Source organism: Gopherus flavomarginatus, chromosome 7, assembly GCF_025201925.1.
Source record: "Gopherus flavomarginatus isolate rGopFla2 chromosome 7, rGopFla2.mat.asm, whole genome shotgun sequence".
Taxonomy (NCBI): domain Eukaryota; kingdom Metazoa; phylum Chordata; order Testudines; family Testudinidae; genus Gopherus; species Gopherus flavomarginatus.
This window is the reverse complement of record NC_066623.1, coordinates 3984867-3997035: the sequence shown is the minus strand read 5'-3', so window position 1 is coordinate 3997035 and position 12169 is coordinate 3984867. Positions and strand designations below refer to the sequence as shown.

The following is a 12169-nucleotide window of genomic DNA, read 5'->3' as shown; positions in this document are numbered from 1 at the left end:
AATAAATTTTAAAATCGACCACCTGTGCTGAGGCCTAAATTTATTAAGATCACTTAAATTTAAAACAAAATTAATATGAAACAGTACACGTTTGCAGTCAAGATTTAAAGGAAGTCATAGCACCAGGGACTGGTGGAAGGCACTGTCTAAGCACCTGGAACCAGAATTTATTGAAGTGTTAAACCAGTTTTTGACATCAGTAGCCTTTTCTGCAGATGCTGAGAGAGTGTTTTCTTCATTTCAGTTTGAGCTTGTTCAATTAAGTGAGTACTTCATTCACAGCTAAGAAACGAATTGGGAGTTGAAAAAATAGGAAAGCTTGTTTTCCTCTTCCAATCTATAAAAAAAAAACTAGATGTAAGAACATGAGATCTACTAGTTCTAAAATCTTGGTGACCAGAAACAATCAGTTCAGTTCCCTATCTTTTCTTTCTTTGTTTAATAAATCAATTAGTTTTAAACATAAAACATGTTTTGATAAACCTTTATATATATCCAGCACACTTAGTTTTATTTAATTAAAAAATGCTTGTTTTGTGCATTTTAATTGAGTTTGAATTTCCATTTAAATAGAGCTTGATTCAAATCGCGAGCAAATATAAATCTAATAAAAAGTTAAACTACATTATTTCTTAAATAAATGTGTATAGATCTTCCTGGTTAGCAAAAAGAAACACCAAATATAATTAGCTGAAAATCAACATTTTAATGGTTACCAACCAATGACAATCAACGTTTCCTTAGGAAAATAACTAAAAAGTACAAATGCAAAACAATATTCAATTATTTAAATCAAAGTTTCCAGCTTGCTGTTTTACATCATCGTTAAAATCAGTGATTTAAATTGGTCCACCTAGTGCACGTGGTTAATTGGTTTGGACATAGGCCGAAGGTATTGGAATAAGGGAAAGAAGTCTGGTACCTTTTTTGCTACAAGCTTCCCATTTGGGCCCTGGTCTACACTGGGCGGGGAGGGTGGGAGGGGGAGGGTAGCTGAAGTCAATATATCTTATGTCAACTTACCTGGCTGTGAGGATGGCGGGAGTTGACTGCTGCCGCTCCCCCGTCGACTCCACTTCCGCCTCTCCTGAGCTGAAGTTCCGGAGTCAACAGGGATCGCATTTGGGGATTGATTTATCTGCATCTAGACGAGACTCGATAAATCGATCCCCGATAGATCGATTTCTACCTGCTGATCTCTACTTGCCTTACCATTGGCAGACTTAAGTTCCTTCCTTAAGGGAGCCTGATCTGTGTGACCTTTGGCAAGTAATGCCAATTCCATCACTACCTCTGATCTGTTTGTACCTGGATAAGAATCCTAAATATATACAAAGGACCTAGACTCCGGGCATGACTGTGCATTTCAAATACAGAGGTCATTTTGTAGTTTTACTCTCCCTCTTGCCTTAAAAAAAGTGACAGTGCAATGCTTCTGCATTCTGGGGATTTAGTATGCACCTTACAGCAATGTAATACATTCCAATTCTTGTGCAAAAAAAAAAAAAGGTAAAAAAATTGCTCTCATCAAAGAACTATAATATTCAAATATAAATACATTTGACAGAAGTGTAACTGCATGCATATTAAGACCGGACAGTTCTTAACTAGAATCAAGACTCAAAATTAAGTAGAATGCTACAGAAATCGACTTTCCTGCTACCAGCCTATATCAAGAAGAAACAGGACTTTTGCAAGACAAATAACAGGCCCCAAATGCTTATCTAGCAAAAACACATTGAACAAAATAAACTTGACTCCTTCCACTGAATGTTTTGGGCTGATGAGAAAACTCAGTGAACTCTGCAGCAGTGGGAAATAAGGGGATAAACAGAAATCAAAAAGGGAGCAGAGATTGCTCAAGGTGCAAAATTGGAAGTGGTGCTATGATTATTAGTGATTCCACAATCTCTCTGCCGCATTGCCCGTTCATTCCACCATTGACTTGGGATGGTGGTCAAGGGTTTGCATGATGTGGGCACCAGCTAGTGCTAGAATATTGGAGATGTAAGGTTTATCCTTGTGCATATGTCCTGAGTCATGCTGCCCTGCATCGGCAGAGCAGCTCTGGGATCCTGTTTCCCTGTATTTTCTATAGTTATACTGAAATGGGAAGCATTCAGCCCTTGGAGACTGTGTATTTGATGTGTGTATTATCTGTGATTCCCAGACAGAACTCTGTGTTAAGCTGGATGTAAAGTTGAGCGTATATAATTTCAGGGTACAAAAACATTACAGGGATTATCAAACCAAATATTTAGAAACCCAAGAAATTCAGAGTTAAGGTTAAATTTAAAAGAAATCCAAACAAGAAGTTGATTTGCTGTATATCTCCAATGTCTTTAGGGGAAGATTTTCAAAGGCACAAAAGGGAGATGAGTGCCTACCTACCCTCTGTGCCTTTGGGTCTAAATGAGCTGTTACCACTCAACAAAGAGATCTTGGAGCCATTATGGATAGTTCTCTGAAAACATCGTTCAATGTGCAGTGGCAGTCAAAAAAACAATGTTAGGACCCATGAGGAAAGAGATTAATAATGCAACTATATAAATCCATGGCATGCCCACACTTTTAATGCTGCGTGCAGTGCTGATTGCTCCATCTCAAAAAAAGATCCATTAGAATTGGAAAAAGTACAAAGGAGGGCCACAAAATTGATTAGGGATATGGAACAGCTTCCCTCTGAGAAGAGATTACAAAGACTAGGATGGTCCATCTTAGAAAAGAGGTGACTAAGAGGGGTATGATAGAGGTCTATAAAATCAGGAATTGTGTGGAGGAAGTGACAGGGGAAATTTATTTATCCCTTTACATAACACAAGAACCAGAGGTCACCCAAGGAAGTTAATAGACAGCACGTTTAAAACAAACATAAGGAAGTACTTCTTCACACAACACACCGTCAACCCATCGAACTCATTGCCAGGGGATATTGTGCAGACCAAAAATATAACTGCTTTCAAAGAAGAATTAGATAAGTTCATGGAGGACAGGTCCATCAATAGCTATCAGCCAGGAAGGTCAGAGATGCAGTCCCATGCTCTGGGTGTCTCTAAATCTCTAATGCCAGGAGCCAGGACTGGATGACAGGGGAAGAATCACAAGATAATTGCTCTGTTCTGTTCGTTCCCTCTGAAACATCTGGCACTGGCCACTCTTGGAAGACAGGGGCCATCTTGCTGTCTTCTGGAGAAATCTTGGGAAGGAATGGCTGTCTCCTCCGCTCTACCTACGCCCTCCAAGAAAACAGCAGAAGATTAACGGATAAAGGGTCTGGTGAGGCAGGAGAGGCTGTGGGTAAATACTTTATATCGGCGGTGAAAACATTTTGTTAGTGCCCTTCACTCTAGCACAAGCTGACTACTCTGAGAGAGAGTTTTGCTGCAGTTAAGGGAAAGATAGAGGAATCTCTGAGCTCGAGAGATTTGTATTGTTTTATAAGAAACAAAGGAACAGGAAGAGGAACTGGCTGATATATTGTCGACCAGGGTTTCCGGGCTGGAAATTGCACTGAATAATACAGTATGTTCTGTAGGGAATAAGAAGTGTCTCTCTTTGATTGACAGTTAAATCCCAGGGATTATAATATTTACTGTATACAGCAGAGAACAAGATGTATCATGCTGATGTTAATTCAGTCTTAGCGATCACACTGCATGTAAAGTACAAGTAACAGCAGTGGCTTCTGAAGGAGAATGTAATTTCTAAGGTGTTATACCACACACTGTGGAGAACAGGAGGTGACTTTGATATTTCAGAGATTACATTGTATACCAAAGGGGAAACAGAGCAGAGTTCATTCGGATGTTTCCCACCAGTTGTCCAGGAAGTTTAAAGGGAGTTTACACTGCTTCCCATTACATATCATTACTATTTTTTAAAGCATTTTAAAACTGAAATATCTCCAGCTTGTGGGAAAGAAAGATGTTTACCTTTTCAGGCCTTTTTACATGCTGCTGTTTGTCTCAAACTGTTGCATAAACTTCTTACAATAAAGGTTTCATGTTCATCCAAACTAAAATGGCTGGCCAAGTGTTCCTACTCTCTGTATCCCACTGGTTAACTAAAGGGTGTAGCACACACAGAATGGCTGGTTCTGGACTGTGTAATCTAGCTAGGTATTCATTATTATTTAATATTGGACCCTGGTTCTGATCTCACTTCAGTTAGAGACCAGTGTGATTCCATTGACTTCAGAAGAGTTACTCTGGATTCACCTGAGTAAAAGTGAGAACAGAATCAGCCATTTGGTTTTCAGTACTACTCATGTTGAGCTCAGCTGTGCTAATTTCGGTGGTAGACCTGAGTATTGGTTAAACAACTGGTTTGTCTTCACTACCACAGGCCAGCTCATGAATTTATCCCATCTCTCTTCCATCTAAAGGATCTAGGCACAGAGAAGACTAGGTCAACTTTTCATTTCAACTGGAATGTTAGAACAAATGGAAGGGGGTGGTATCTCAGCACTGTTAGTCTTTTTGCAGTGGAATTTTTTAAGGGTGGCCAGCAATCTCTCTTCTTTGAATTCCCGATTCAGAAATCTATCTCCGTTTAAGCATGTGCTTAAGCGAATACAGGTGGACTTAAGCACATTCTTAAATGCTTAGCTGAACTGGGGCCCAAGTGTTTTTAATTCAGATGCTTGTATGCTGGGGTTGGTTTTTTAACTTTTTTTATGGGCTAAAATAAAATGTATCCCAAGAAAAAGTGTGTGAAGCATCAAATTGGTATTTGACTGTGATTCAGCAGAACATGCTGAAAAAGATGCATAAAATTAGATACAACAATCACATTTTCATTTTCTTTTTTTTTTTTTTTTAATTATTGGAAAGAAGCAACTGTATAGTTACTTTCTCTATGCTTCCCTGGGCCTGGACCCTTCAAAGCAGAGAGCAATCCTTTCTTTTCTTTTTTGCCTCCTTCCAAATTGACACATGCCTTTGAATTGTAATTTCCATGTTCTCCATGTGAAATATAGAATTTTCTTTTAAAAAAAGCATTTGAATAGTATTTTCATATTAAAATTCATGGAATTAATTTCCTGAAGTCAGAACAAAATCAGGTATAAATAGACCTTCCAAAATGTTGTTTCCTCTCTTCTTCCTGTTATGTATTAAAAAAAAAAATTGTCTCTGGAGCCAGAACTCTGGTATTTGATGCAACAAGGGATACACACTGGCATCTGTAATACAAATGAGTAGGACGACTTTACTTTCAACACAATAAGGTCATTATAAGTCCTCAGCACTTGTGTTGCCTCAGGTGATATGTATTTTGAAATAGCAGTGTGGTTCCTGACTTTTTAATAAGGAGACAATTGTATGAGAACAGTGACAAATTAGCATCACTGATCTTCCAGTGACCTACCTACCGGCACAAAAAAAATCCTGACTGTATAACGATTGATTAACTAAAACATTAGAGCATGAACAAAAAATGGAGTCCAGTCATAGACCTGTCTCAGTCAGTACAGTTCCTTTCTTTAGTTTATTGTGCTAAGTAGTGTAATAAACTGTCCAAAAGTTTGAGACCATTAGCTCAACTCTACTTCTAGTCGAGAAATTCTGTTCTTATCGTGGAAAATACTAAAGATTGACCAGAAGAAGAGCATTCATGTTGATATTTGCTTTCACTCCAAGCAAGGTATCTAATCAGGTTTGATATTTTTTTTCTTTCTTACTTGGGGAACTGCTAGATTGTGCACTGTTTCCATGGCACTTGGCAACTGACCCTGATAACATTCTCTGAGCCATGCCTCTCAAACTTTCCATACAGCGCACTTACACAGGAAGTGCGTTCTGGTGAGTTTAAACCCATACACTGAAGCATCAAGAAGTTTGGGCAACTTGCTTCTAATCCTTCATTCCTATTGTGTGGCATATTGTTTGTAAATCTATTTTTTTGGGGGGGCTAATGGAGATCTTGAGGTTTTTCAGTCTATTATGCTTTATTTTTCACTTAATATTACTATTTGTTGTTTGTAGAAAAACCCCAAAGCCCCACTCAGGATCAGGGCATCTTTGTACTAGACTCTGTAAAAATGCATGATAAGAGGCAACTCTTGCATGGAATGGGTTTACAAGCTAAACATAAAAACACGAGAAGGAAAGGGGAGTTGGTTACCATGTACAAGCAAAATGATTAGGGCAATGATTAGCATGTATGCTCTGTTAACTTACTCTCTCTCTCTGTCCCAGGAGAGCGGAGATGAAATGGGCGGGCTTGTGCAGTATGTGTATACATTATGTATCTCTAAAAGTTCACTCTACCACAGGCATTTTCAAACTAGGGGTCAGGACCCTTCAGGGGGTTGCAAGGTGTCAACCTCCACCCCAAGCCCCGCTTTGCCTCCAGCATTTATAATGGTGTTAAATATATTTAAAAGTGGTTTTAATTTATAAGGAGGGGCTCGCACTCAAGAGGCTTGCTATGTGAAAGGGGTCACCAGTAAAAAAGTTAGAGAGCCACTGGTCTACCATCACCAACTTCCGTTTAAGCATTCTGGTTAGTGAACCTTTCCTATGAGAAGAAAAGTTACCATTAGAACTGCCACTAGAAGAGAATCAAAATGCTATGAGCCAAATTCTGCCCTGACAGACCTTTGAGGGACATAGCTAGCTATGTCAGGTCAGAGGACATCTCTTATTGAAATCAGAATCTGTTTCTAGCCCTTTCCTTGGAAAAATAACCTAAAATAAAAATGCAAAACTGGACAGAAAGGTTGGCAACTTCTCACTGATCTGTTAGGTTTGCACAGGGGTGTGAATCAAGGCACAATTTGACCTTGAGTTTCCATATCATTTCATTACGCCTGTGACTCATGCAATTGTTTTGCACATTACAATACGGAAAAAAACCCACTGTATTTTAAAGGGCCAACTCATGTAACAGGCCATACAACATTATCTCTGATATTGCACCAGAAAACAGATTCCCGCTGCTCTTTTTACTTGTCACTGGGGAGTAGCAGTATAGTAGCATGATCAGGAATTTGTGCTTTTTGGCATTTATTTTCATAGCAAGCCTGGAGAATGTTTTCTGATATATGTTTACATGACCCTGTTCTAAGGCAGCCCTTGATCTGTGACTTCATAATTTGTCATTCTCGTCCACGTGGCAGTGGGAAGCTGACCGGGGGATTGGGATATCTAGAATGGCTAGGTGTCTGAGTAGCTCAGAAGCATCGGAACAAATATGAAGGACTTTTTAGCCTTTGCTTTGCACTTATCTGAACTGATGAAACTTCATGTAGCTAGGTTTTTATTGTCAAATAATGGTTACATCCCCAAATAAGGTTACTATGAGAGATGGTTTATAAATTAGGAAATTGTTGAAAAATAGAGGAATCTGAAAAACGTCACGATTACCTTTTGTTTTTATGAACATTTACTTTGGTGAGTCTATTTACAGACTTAAAGTTAAGCACGTTGTTGAGTGCTTTTCTCTATAAAGGCCTTCTATTTTCTTTTCTTTTTCAGTCCCATATTTTTCCAATGAACTCCAAAATTCCTCTCCTGTTTGCTTCTTTTTTTCATTTCTTTAACCAATTAGAATTCAAAGAGAGAAATAACCAATTAGCATTAGCACCACAGAAGTAATACATTAGACTAGTGGTGTTGATGCTAAGGGAAAAAAGTAGAGCAGACAGAATGATTGATTTAAATCAAATAAACTTAAATCACCAATTTTAATCATGATTTAAATCAGCAAGCAGGCAAGTTTAAATAATTTAATTTAATCTTGTTTTGCATTCGTACTCTTTAGAGAGGCTGACTCTCATTGGTTGGTAACCATTAAAGCATGATTATTTGCAATTAAATATAACCTTTGCAATAAATTTGGTGCTGCTTTTTGCTGACCAGGAAGATGCACTATAGCTATACACATTTGTTTAAGCAATTATATAGTTTAATTTACATTCAGATTCTTAATTTTTATCTTTTTATTATGCTAGAAAAGAATGAATGATGGATTTTTTTATTTACTGCATGATTATTTTTTGCCTGTGCTTTGAGTCAGCTCTGTTTGGATGGAAATTCAGTAAAGAACAAAAACAGCATTTGTTTTGTTTTTAGTAAATAAAACTAAATGTGCTCAATACATAAGAAATAAACTTTTATCAAAAAACATATCAAAAGATGTTTTGCTTTTAAAATTAACTGTTTTATTAAACAAAGGAAGTATTTTCTGTAGTTAGTGGATTGAACTGATAGTTTATGGTCACCATGTCCTTTAGAGTTTTAGAATTAGTAGATCTCATATTCTCACATCTAGTCTTTATTTATAGATTGGAGGAGGAAAACAAGCTTTCCTATTTTTTTCAACTCACAATCCATTTCTTAGCTTTGAATGAAGTACTCATTGAACTGAACAAGCTGAATAAATTGAAATAAAGAAAATATTCTCTCTGTACCTGCAGGTGAGGCAACTTGCTGTCAAAAGCTGGTTTAGCACTTCAGCCAACTCGAGTTCGAGGTGCATACGCCAGCGACTTCCACCAGTCACTGGTGGTTTGACTTTCTTTAAAACTTGGCAACAAACATATAGTGCTTAATATTATTTTTTGTATTTTAATTTAAATGATTTTAATAGGGTATAATAAGTTTGTCATTAATGTAGGTTTTCAATTTAAATTTTAATTAGGCTTATTGTGAAAAACCCAAACAAACTCAAAACCGCCTGTATTTGTATTAATTTTTTAAAAAAAGAGATGTAAATAAAAAAATCTGGTTTTATTTATTTTTGAAAAAAATCATTGCTTTTTATCTACCCTTTGGGCAGAGTAAAAGGCAGAGGCAAAGTTCCTTAGAGTCTGCATCAGACTAAAGAGCAGATCAGAAAACTGGAATAACCCAAATGGTTAATCTACTGAGGAAATGTGACAGAGAATTATAGATGCATCTGCCCCATGTGTGCAATTGATTAATTTTCACTAGGACACTGGGCAGAAGAGCGGCAGTAAACCGGAACACAGAACTCCATCTAACCAGGAGACCAGGCAAGTTGCAAATCACTCAGTATTCTCCACAAAAGATCGCACCAGGTCACAAATAATCCCTGAGCGTAGTGAATAAACAGCCTGCCATTCTGTACAGCATTCAAGGCCCTTCGGAGTCCAAGGTTATAGCTAGCGGGATGCAGCTGAATGGTACGGTAAGATAGCTCACAAATACACCATAAAACTTTTGTAGCATTCACTTGGTAGTTTAAATGTTAGTCTGTGAATATTGTGTATATACACAGAGAGAGAGAGAGCGCAATTTTCAATCTTCAGGACCTGCCTAGTTCACGCCTGCAAGACCCCCCATTTGGGGAACCTAGTGTGGCAAATTGCCGGCACTATTTTGATGGGTCTCGCGCTTTCTCTTCTTTGGGGAGGGTTCAGGGCATCATTTCTTGCCCCTGCAGTGGAATGTTAACTGCCCCACTTGTATCCTAGAGGAGGGGAGAGGAGAGAAAGGGACCTGGGCCCGCCCTCTACTCCAGGTCCCAGCCCAGGGGCCCTGAGGATAGTGGTAAACCACTTGAACTGACACTTCCTTCCCCTGGGCTACTTCCCTTTCCTGCCCTTCAGCTTGTGGGGGGCTTCCTGCCCTCCCTCTGTACAAGCCAAGTGCCCCTTTACCTAGGGTCTTGGACTTCTTAGCTCACCCCAGCACTTCTCCAAACTGTCCTCTGCTTCCCTTCAAACTGTTCTCTGCTCCAGCACCAATTCCTCTCTGCTCCAACTCCTTCAAACTGTTCTCTGCTCCAACTCCCACACTGTCTGATTGAAGCAGGGGTTTTTATCATGTGACTGGCTTCAGGTGCTCTAATTAATCTATAGCAAACTTTCTTCCCCTTACAGGGAATAAGGCTCCCTTCTAACCCTCTCCTGCTGCCCTCTGGCCATGCTGTATCACACTAGGAACACTAGCATTCATTTAAAAATGGTAATATGTTTCTGATAGCCATGTCAAAGTAAACCTGCAGAAACCAACTGCTCGGGGGCTGAATTTGTGTCCTTGATCTTTCCTGAAGATCAGCAGTCCCACCGTCTGTCACTGCCAGGGATAGCCTTTAGGATCTGGGAATCTCATGGCACAGGTCCCCTGATTTTGGGTGGACCAGTTAGTGGTGATGCTTGCAGGTGAAGTGAGACCGCTTCTGAGCAATTGGTGTGACCCCCAGAAGATTAGTATAGTACAAAGCAGTGGATAAAGCATGGAACTGGGAGCAAAGGGACTCCTGAGTTATGATAGATACGGCCGATATATGCGTTGACATGCACAATGCTCACGCTTACATTCTTCTTGCTTGTGCATCCAAATTCCCGATGTACACGAGGACTCACCTACATGGCGACTTACTGTCCAGCAGCACAGAGTATGAATCAACAGCGCACTGGTTTGCTGCACTGATGCATCTGTGTGGATGCTGCTACAGTTCAGCGGAGTTCAGTGGAGTGTCACTGTGCTGTAGCAAGGTCCACATGGGATGTGACTCCATAGCAGGCTGGTGTGTTATAGAGTCATGCTTTGGCTTGGTGCACAGTAATTCAACATGTAGACGTGACCTGAGCAAACCTGGTGTTAGGCTCTCTCAAATGTGTGAATTTAGACAGACACACTGAACTTTAACATTTAGCTGCGTATACTGAAACCACTATAAGAATCTGTGAGCACACTGATTTAAGGTTCATTATAGTAACAAAAAAAGCCCCATAAAATAAAATTCTGGTTCTCCACCAGGGATTCCTAAAAGGTATCTACTTCTGCAGCTTTATGCAGTGCAGAATGTCTATATTTTTTTAGTTGAATTCAGCCCTGAGGGTGAATGTGTGGCAGCCAAATTAACATGATAGTCTCTAAAGACTCTGAATAGATTGCAAATCTTCTTTTCAAAGAGTGCTGCAACAGTATTCATCTGAAGGCTAATAATGGTGACACTGTTTGATTTAAAAAAAAAAGCCTCTTCAATAACAATATTTTTACTAAACTATGTATTCACTCGGTTAGTAAAAGTGGATTAGTTATATAGTCAAGTAGTCTATAAAGAGTAGCACATTCATGCCAAACCTCTAGTAAATGACACAGTAGCTCTTTAAACATGCATAAATACTGTCCCAGATCTGTGAAATAACCCACACAGGGGAGTGGGAAATCTCTGATTTCTAACTCAGTCTGTTGTGCCCTTCCGGAGGGAAGGGTTTGTCCGCTGAGGAAGCAGCTAAGAGTTTCACCGCTTACTCCTGTGGATTTTAGGGATAGATTGAAGCTAACGGGCAGCAGCTCCCTGCCTCTGCTCTGCTGCCTGGTTTGCCCCCACCTTGTTTAATTGCAGCCCCAGGTCAGTGAGGGTCTTGTAGGAATTGTGGTGCCACAGAAATCCACACCTGTCCCTATCTTCAGATCCTTCCTCTCGCAGTCATTGCACTGCACAGAAGTGGGAAACAGCATAGGTTACTTTCAGGTATGACCTGGGGAAGGTCTGCAGAAACCAGCAAACCACCTCTCCCTTCCCAGAGACAGTGCCTGAGCTCAGCAGAGCACCCGTGAAACACTTCCTCTAGGGTAGGGAGAAGGGACCATCCCCCCTCCCCCCATTTCCCTCAACTCCATCAGTGATCTGCCGAGCCGCTTCCCCACACTCACCGGGGGGATGGAAACCAGGGACCCCTGTTGTTTTCTAGTGCTTATGTGCAGAAATGTTTACTTCTATTTTTATAAGTCTTCTAAAGCAGCCAGCTCGTAGATGATGAATTAGAATAATAATTACTCTGCATTTACATAGCCCCTGCTATCCAAGAATCCCTAGGGCCCGCACATATGGTTAACATTGTGTCAGTATTTGAGAGAAACTAATGCTGAGGCATACACCTTATCCAGCGCGCTGCAACGGCTCAGTTTTGCGCACCCTTACTTCACGAGTAACCATGCTGGCGCTGGGAAGAGCAGCCTCCATTGAACTGAAACGCCCCCTTCCTGCACCTGTGGGAGGCAGTGAGTGGCACTCCGTATCTGTCCTTTCCAGTGCACCATCCAGCACCGCTGAACTGGCGCATTAGGGGAAGTAACATGCACCAGATGTAAGGTTGACATAGATGATTCACCCCCTCCTGCCCCAAGCAAGACAGGCACAAAGGAGCAGATGGTGATTCTTAAGGGTCCATCTGCACTGCACAGAAAGA

The 12169-nt window shown here is 40.1% G+C and overlaps 1 protein-coding gene across 7 annotated transcripts in view; it reads left to right on the top strand.

Moving 5' to 3' along the window:
• The window catches only part of SGCD (sarcoglycan delta), a 665508-nt gene that overhangs the window by 296406 nt on the left and 356933 nt on the right, over positions 1–12169 (top strand). Inside the window, exon 1 of one of the 7 annotated variants that reach the window (XM_050961322.1) lies at positions 4990–5062. The exons of the other annotated variants lie outside the window; for them this stretch is intronic. The gene's annotated coding sequence lies outside the window, so the exon portion shown is untranslated. Of the gene's footprint in view, positions 1–4989; positions 5063–12169 lie in introns of those variants that run through there. 7 annotated transcript variants of the gene reach the window in all.